Genomic DNA, 8,254 nt, shown 5'->3' with positions numbered 1-8,254 from the left:
TGTGGGGAAAAAGACGCCCGGACCATCAAATGAACCGATACAGATCCGCGTTGGATGACAAAACACGTCCAGACCATGTGGTGCGAACGGTTACGGGCGGTTCGAGGGTTCGAGTTGGAGATGCCCTTACCTCTGCAAAATAAATGTTCAACATCTATTCTAAATATCCCAATGTGTTAAAAAAAGTTCATGTGTAACAAAAGAATATTTATATATACTCTAAAAGAAAACATTTATATTTATGAAAAAATGCTCCATCGTCCTGCTCACCTCCACGGTTCCACCATGCCTCGCGCCGCTCCCCGCCGTGAACTCTAGGAGCTCGGCGTTGATCTCCCCGACGCCGCACTAGCGGCTCCCGATTTCAAGACCAAATCCGGCTGTACCGACGAGTTTCCCGAGGTCCAGTGCTCCTCGCCGCCCGGCCGCCCCCACCACGTGCCCGCGGCTGGCACTCATCTCGGCCGCCGAGCGCCGAGTGGAGCTCACGCGCGCCGCGCTGGCGGACATCAAGTGGCAGGAAACCGCCGCTCGCCTCGCCGGCGAGGAGGTACGTCGCCTCGGAAGACACCGGGACGAGGTACGCGATGTCATATACTCCACGGGCACAGCTTGATGCTGCTGCACGTAACCCGTTCGACGTTTTGCCCTCGCTCGGCTGTCTGTACCGTGCGTACGCCCATCTGGGACTGCGTCCTGAGGTCGAGCTGAGGGAGCGTGGGCAGCCCCCAGGCGCGCGCAGCCAGTGTACTGTAGGCGCCTGCAGTTGTGGTTGGCTGATGACTTCTAATTAGTGTATGTGGTAAAAGTAAAACGGTAGGGTGATTGAGTGCATGATCAATTCTATCAGTCACTGATCACGTGCTAGCATCTACTCCCTCTGTTCCAAAATAGATGACCCAACTTTGTACTAAGTTGGGTCATCTATTTTGGAACGGAGGGAGTATGTCCATCCTATCCGCTGTACTCCCTCGGTTCCTAAATATAAGTCTTTTTAGAGGTTTCAAATGAACTACAACATGCGGATGTATATAGACATATTTTAGAGGGTAGATTCACTCATTTTGCTTTGTATGTAGTCCCTTGTTGAAATCTCTAAAAAGACTTATATTTGTGAACGTAGGGAGTACAACTTTGCTTCGTGATGCATGTTGAGCCTAAGATCAACATGGGGATTGCTTATGAATTAGCCCCGCTGTGGATAAATCCTTGATGCAAATGGGATGTGATGCTTGATTGATTGGTTGGATAGATAGTGTAATGCTGCTACTAAATGTTTCTGTCGATGTTTATGAATAACTGAGTGCTTCAGCTGTGAGTTGATTCATCAGATTCCATACACGGATGTGAAGTGCTTCAGTGCATTTCTTGACGTTTTATGTTTTCGAGTGGTTGAAATTAGAAAAAAAAGGTGAAGCCATACACCGATACACGGATGGATATTCTTTCATGATAAAATTTACCTATGCACTTGAATTTAATTGCTGTGTTTGAAATTGTGAATTTGAATATGCTTCAATTATATGCATTAGAAATAGTTATATTTGAATTTTTGTGATGTCAAACATAGAGTAAAACATGAAATATTTGTGCAAATAGGACAAAGGCAAATTGGGCTGAGAAATAGGGGTTGTTGCTCGAGTTGTAGCCATTATTTTGGGGATCAGGAAATAGGGGGAGACCCCATTTGAGATTTAGAGGCTACTGCTGAACATGGTCTCTACATGCATCCCAAATTATTGGACTTTTCACTCTCTGATTTGTAATTGCTATTTTTTCTGTTTGGTGGTCAGGTCCCATATGCAACTAACGATATTGGAAACTTTGCCGCATGTTTCAATTTACAATCAGTAGCAAACTTCAGTCCATATTAAAATATGCCTTGCTAACTAAATGTGCAATTTGTTAATTTTAGTAAAAACAACGTTCATTTTGAGTAGACTTGAACAATTGATTACATTTTCACACAACCGGTGATTTGATAGATCTTAGAATCACTTCACTCACGAATGTTCGTGTCTTGGTGTTTATATTTACACATAACAGTGCGCTTAGCGTGATTTTCTGAGATTTACAGATTTATCTTCAGTCTCGGCCGATTCATAGCCAGTGCACATGTTAGATCAAGCCGGCAGTGTTTCTTATTTACAATGTCACATTCCTGTGTGCAGGTGGATGTGGTGCATGTGTGGTACTTATCTCCAAGTATGACCTGGCTACTGACAAGGTGACTGAGTTCTCAGCGAGCTCCTGCCTGACGCTCGTTGGCAGCCTCAACCACTGCTCGGTGATCACCAGCGAGGGCATCGGCAATATCCGCGATGGCTTCCACCCAGTACAGCAGCGCCTCTCTGGCTTCCACGCCTCGCAGTGCGGCTTCTGCACTCCCGGCATGTGCATGTCCATCTTTTCTGCCCTCGTCAAGGCCGACAAGACCGGGGACCCCGCCCCACCGCTGGGATTCTCCAAGCTCACCTGCTCTGAGGCTGAGCATGCCGTCTCCGGCAACCTGTGTCGTTGCACCGGCTACCGGCCCATCATCGATGCCTGCAAGAGCTTTGCTGCTGACGTCGACCTCGAGGACCTTGGCCTCAATTCCTTCTGGAAGAAAGGTATCGACCGTGCCGATGTAGGCAAGCTACCGGGGTACTCCAGCGGCGCCATCTGTACCTTCCCTGAGTTCCTCAAGGCCGAGATCAAGGGTCAAACAAACGATGTTCCAGCCGCTACGTACGATGGCTGGTACCGTCCCAAGAGCATTCAGGATCTCCGCAACCTCTTCGACTCCAACTGGTTCAACGAAAACTCAGTTAAGATCGTGGCGTCAAACACCGGCGCCGGAGTGTACAAGGATCAAGACCTTTATGAAAAGTACATCGACATCAAAGGGATACCGGAGCTTTCGGTCATCAACAGGAGCAACAAGGGGGTGGAGATCGGGGCAGCCGTGTCCATCTCCAAAGCCATTGAGGTCTTCTCCGATGGCACTCCCGTATTCAGAAAGATCGCCGGTCACCTGAGCAAGGTGGCCTCGCCGTTCGTCCGGAACACGGCGACGATCGGAGGGAATGTGATCATGGCTCAGAGGCTGCCTTTCGCTTCAGACATCGTCACTGTCCTTCTTGCCGTCGGTTCGACAGTGACAATCCAGACGGCTTCCAAGATGCTGTGCCTGACACTGGAGGAGTTCTTGGAGCAACCTCCGTGTGACGCCAAGACCATATTGCTCACCATATTTGTCCCAGATTGGGGTTCAGACAGTGTCATCTTCGAGACCTCTCGTGCAGCTCCGAGACCGTTCGGCAATGCTGTGTCCTATGTGAATTCTGCATTCCTGGCAAGGACTTCAGGGGATGCAGCATCAGGGGAGCTCCTCATTGAGGATATCTGCCTCGCATTCGGAGCTTACGGCGTTGATCACGCCACCCGGGCTCGGAAGGTTGAAAAATTCCTGAAGGGGAAACCAGTGAGTGCACCTGTGGTACTTGAAGCGGTTCAGTTGCTGAAAGATGTTATCTCGCCGTCAGAAGGCACCACACACCCTGAGTACAGAGTCAGCTTGGCGGTCAGTTTCTTGTTCAGTTTCCTTTCTTCACTTAGTAACAACCTGAATGAACCTGCAAAGTCTATTGCTCCCAATGGCTCATGTGCCGAATCATCGCCTGAGAAGCATGATGAGGTTGCCAGCGATGGCTTGCCAATTCGCTCAAGGCAAGAACTGGTTTTCAATGATGAATACGAACCTGTCGGCAAGCCAATCACGAAAGCTGGGGCGGAGCTGCAAGCTTCTGGTATACTCCTAAACTCTTATTCCAGTATTTAGTGCAAGTGTTTCAATCAATTAATTTTCACTGTAGCTGTGTATGTACTAGACCTGGCACTTGAATTTTTAGCTTTCCATAGCTTGAGCTTCTTACAAAGTTTACGGTAATATAACTTATATTTTCTTCTGCATAGTTGAAATCAAGATCTTTTCTTTTTTTGAAGACTCAGATCATTTGGTAGTTACTTGTGTATATTGGTCCATCAGTGCAGGACCATCTGATATGCTTCATCCCTGCATTTCTATTCTGAAATATGCACTTGACAATATTCTTGGTCTTGTTCAGGGGAGGCTGTGTATGTTGATGACATCCCAGCTCCCAAGGATTGTCTCTACGGAGCATTTATCTACAGCACACACCCTCATGCCCATATAAAAGGTGTCAACTTCAAATCATCGTTGGCTTCCAAAAAGGTCATCACGGTTATCTCCGCAAAGGACATTCCAGCTGGTGGAAGAAATGTTGGATCCGCCTTCCCGATGCTAGGAGATGAAGCACTTTTCGGTGATCCGGTGTCTGAATTTGCTGGTCAGAATATTGGCATTGTGGTACCTACTTCTGAAACACTTGAACTCAATTTCAGCAAAATGCATAACCAGCAGTAGTATATTTGTACCCCGAATCCTAAGAGGTCATTTGAACTTATCGCATCATCATGTTTCTTTGCCATCACTCAGATCGCTGAAACACAGAAGTACGCTTATATGGCGGCGAAGCAAGCCATCATTGAGTATAGCACCGAGAATCTTGAGCCGCCAATTCTGACAATAGAGGACGCCATCCAACATAATAGTTACTTCCCTGTTCTCCCATTTTTGGCTCCTCAGCCAGTTGGGGACTTTGACCAAGGGATGTCTGAAGCGGATCACAAGATACTATCAGGAGAGGTACACACTTGATATTTAGGAGGCTGCATTCTTAGTTCCAGGCAAGGCCGAAATACTGACACCTAGTATCTTCTGTTTATTTCCGACAGATAAAACTTGAATCACAGTACTACTTCTACATGGAGACGCAGACCGCATTGGCCATCCCTGACGAAGATAACTGCATCACTGTCTACTCCTCGGCGCAGCTACCCGAGATCACGCAGAATGTCGTCGCGGACTGTCTCGGCATTCCGTACCACAATGTTCGCATAATCACCAGAAGAGTTGGAGGCGGCTTTGGTGGAAAGGCAATGAAAGGGTCCTATGTAAGTGCCCCATTATATAACAACATGCGCATAAATTTATGAATGTAATGAAATTGTTGTGTGTTCTTCAGGTCGCATGTGCATGTGCACTTGCAGCGTTCAAGCTGCGGCGCCCTGTCAGGATGTACCTCGACCGCAAGACCGACATGATCATGGCAGGTGGGCGGCACCCGATGAAGGTGAAGTACTCGGTTGGGTTCAAGTCGGACGGCACACTCACGGCATTATACGTCGACCTCGGGATGAATGCCGGGATATCACCAGACTTGAGCCCGTTGATGCCGGGTTGCACCATCGGTGCTTTGAAGAAGTACAACTGGGGTGCCCTTGCCTTCGACATCAAGTTGTGCAAGACCAACGTCTCGTCAAAGTCCGCAATGCGGGCGCCTGGCGACGTGCAAGGCTCCTTCATCGCGGAGGTCATCATCGAGCACGTCGCATCCGTGCTTGCGGCCAACCCCAACACCATCCGTAGGAAGAACCTCCACAACGTTGAGAGCCTCACGAAATTCTACGGTGATGCCGCGGGGGATGCCCCCACGTACAGCCTCGTCGACATCTTCGACAAGCTGGCCTTGTCGTCGGAGTACCGGAGCAGGGCGGAGGCAGTTGAATGGTTCAATGGCGGGAGCAGGTGGAGGAAGCGTGGCATCTCGTGTGTGCCCATCACCTATGAGGTGTCCCTTCGGCCGACGCCGGGGAAGGTGTCCATCCTGAACGACGGCTCAATCGCCGTGGAGGTCGGCGGTGTGGAGCTCGGGCAGGGGTTGTATACCAAGGTGAAGCAGATGACGGCGTTCGGGCTGGGGGAGCTCTGCCTTGACGCCGATGGGCTGCTCGGTAAGGTGCGCGTGATCCAGGTTGACTCACTGAGCATGATACAGAGCGGGTTCACCGGCGGGAGCACCACCTCCGAGACCAGCTGTGAGGCGGTCCGGCAGTCGTGCGCTGCGCTCGTTGAGCGCCTCAAGCCCATCAAAGAGGGTCTCGAGGCCAAGTCCGGCGCAGCAGCGCCATGGAGCTCCTTGATCGCCCAGGCGAAAATGGCGAGCATGAACCTGTCGGCACATGCCTTCTGGACGCCCGACCCAGCCTTTGTAAAATACCTCAACTACGGAGCCGCCGTCAGCGAGGTGGAAATCGATGTTCTGACTGGAGCGATGACGATCCTGAGGAGCGACCTCGTGTACGACTGCGGGCAGAGCCTGAACCCGGCGGTGGACCTTGGCCAGGTGAGCTCGCCACCAATCAACGCGGTCAGCTGATTGCTGGAAGATTGCTGTAATCTGAAATTATTTTTGGTTGATGGATCAGGTGGAAGGCGCATTCGTGCAAGGGGTTGGGTTCTTCACAAACGAGGAGTACACGACGAACGCCGACGGGCTGGTGGTGAACGACGGCACGTGGACGTACAAGATCCCGACGGTGGACACCATCCCAAAGCAGTTCAACGTGGAGCTCATCAGCAGCGCGCGCGACAAGAAGCGGGTACTCTCCTCCAAGGCGTCCGGCGAGCCGCCGCTGCTGCTGGCAGCGTCGGTGCACTGCGCCATGCGGGAGGCCATCAGAGCGGCTAGGAGGGAATTCTCGGTCAACTCGCCACTGACATTTCAGATGGATGTGCCGGCGACCATGGCGGACGTCAAGGAGCTCTGTGGCCTCGACGTCGTCGAGAGGCATCTCCAGCGCCTCTCCTCTGCCACCGCCAGGGCCTGATGATTCTTGCATGTAAGTTGTATAGTAACGTATACGAGCAAGGTTTGGGATGCTGAATAATGATCGGTCTGCTTGTGTGCTGCTGTGTATGTGTATAGAAGAGAGGAGACAATACAGCTATCGACTGGGCTAAATCGGACCTATTCCATTCATTGTCAAAAGTTAGCTCCAGTTGCTGTGATAATTATCTATTTTGGAGCTGATTTGAATAGTTTCTGAAAAGGTTTTCTGGAAACCACTTCTTCCGTTCCATAATATAAAAAACGCTTTTAAACGTTCTTATACTATGGGACGGAGGAAGTAGTTCAAAAGGCTCCCATGACGAAGGTTACGGGGATTTCTCCCTGCTGCGGCGATGGAAGAGGTTTTGGCTGTTTGCTACCACGGCGGAGAAATACCCCAAAATCTTTAGCACTGCATAACGGAGATTTCCTGCTGAGGACATGTAGGGCAAGTTGTTGGGAGCGTTGACGTGGCAATGTCGAACTGGCTCGGCGACTCATTGGAGTACACGGGGTACACATTTGCACCGGAGCTAGGCGCCCGGGCCCCAACGGTTGGAGGTTGTAATTATCGACGTAGAAGAAGGAGAAGGTTCAAGTCGTTTTCACCGCTCTGCATTTATCTAATTTCGTGAAAAACGTGGTTGATTTGTTTTTCCAACCGTGGTATACTTGAGAATAAGATAACCCGAATCGCGTCTACGAAACCGACAGCCCAGATATGGCCATTGTGCGGTTGAAAAGTTGAATAACCTACGCGACATCACCGGTACAGGTCAACTTTATCTTGCTGGCGTAAACAAGATACGCTTGGGCGGTAATAAACATAAACATCTGCTTCATAGGCAGCGGCCGACACCCCCACCACCAACCACACCATGTAAGAGCATCTCCAGCCGTTGGCCTGCCAGGAGGGGCTAAAAACCGCCTTTTGAGACGCACCAGCGTTAAACCGCGAGCTGAGGGCGTGATGCATCCTAGTCGCGGCGCCCACATGTTTTTGAAAAACTTAAATACAACGCAAACACGGCACAAATTCAACGTAAATTTTGGCGAGTTCGTTCAAATTTAAACATATTTTACAAAAAAAGAAAAAAAAACTACTAGGGGCCGATCCTCGCCGTCTCCGTCGCCGCTCGTTGTCGTCTCCCTCGCCGCTCCTCGTCGCCCGCCGCCCGCCCTTGCGGTTCTACATGCCAAGGAGGTTGTAGAACCGCGTGTAGTCGCCGCCGCCGCCGCCGTCGTCGTCGTCGTCGCCGCGTCCGCCGCCGCCGCCGTCGTCGTCGTCGTCGCCGCGTCCGCCGCCGCCGTCCCTGCTGCATCCCTCCCCCGGTTGGCGCGGCGGGTTGGACGGCCCGGGGGCGTCCTCCTCGTCGTCGTCGCTGTCGAGGATCATGACGCCGTGCTTGTCCTCGCGCCCACGTTTGCGGGCTTCTAGCTCCTCCAGGGCCCGGCGCTGCCGGACCATCTCGTCGCGGAGGTAGTCGTCCCGCGCCCACTGTAGGGCGTCCTCGTCG

The 8,254-nt window shown here is 51.2% G+C and overlaps 1 pseudogene; it reads left to right on the top strand.

Moving 5' to 3' along the window:
* Positions 1 to 2,202: 2,202 nt before the first annotated feature.
* LOC119312131 lies at positions 2,203 to 6,895 on the top strand (annotated as a pseudogene).
* The last annotated feature ends 1,359 nt before the right edge of the window (positions 6,896 to 8,254 follow it).

Source organism: Triticum dicoccoides, chromosome 5B, assembly GCF_002162155.2.
Source record: "Triticum dicoccoides isolate Atlit2015 ecotype Zavitan chromosome 5B, WEW_v2.0, whole genome shotgun sequence".
Classification (NCBI taxonomy): domain Eukaryota; kingdom Viridiplantae; phylum Streptophyta; class Magnoliopsida; order Poales; family Poaceae; genus Triticum; species Triticum dicoccoides.
The sequence above is the reverse complement of the archived record's forward strand: the minus strand, read 5'-3'. Positions and strand labels throughout refer to the sequence as shown.